This window comes from Microtus ochrogaster, chromosome 16, assembly GCF_000317375.1.
Source record: "Microtus ochrogaster isolate Prairie Vole_2 chromosome 16, MicOch1.0, whole genome shotgun sequence".
Classification (NCBI taxonomy): Eukaryota; Metazoa; Chordata; class Mammalia; order Rodentia; family Cricetidae; genus Microtus; species Microtus ochrogaster.
In genome coordinates, this window is record NC_022018.1 from 17340639 (window position 1) to 17341223 (window position 585).

Below are 585 nucleotides of genomic sequence, written 5' to 3' on the forward strand. Positions count from 1 at the left end.
TGAGTGCATGTATATAAACATGTGTATGAACGCATATGCATCCATGTGTATATGTGTCCCTTTTGGCTTTTCAAGCATTGTGGCACACACATATTTTGTCTCCTCCCTCCACTTCCTGTTATCTCACAAAACACGCTGGATTTGTGATTGACTGATGATTGCTTGTTTGGAGCCCCAGGAATGGAATACCATCTTTGTTCATGCAATGCTCAGCATGCTTCGCTCAGTTCTACCCCACCCAAAGCTTAAGGATGGTTTTATGCCCATACACAGAGATTCTTCAGGCTTTGAAAATCCACAGTTGTTTGACTTTTTTTCAAATTAAGAGGATAAATTTTATGAAGCACATCATATATAACAACATAAAACATTTATGCATAATTAGAAAAAGAAAACTAGGCTAGGGAAAACAGCAGGGAAGAGGAATGGGAAGGTCTGAAAGTGGATACCAGAGTACAAGGAAAGTGGAGTAATGGTTCTGGGATGCTTCTGTTGTACAAGATGTGCACCATTTCAGCTAACCAAGTTGGGATCGTCTTGTGCAGCTGGTATCCAAAACAGGTCTTGTAGTAGCGCTATCAGTAT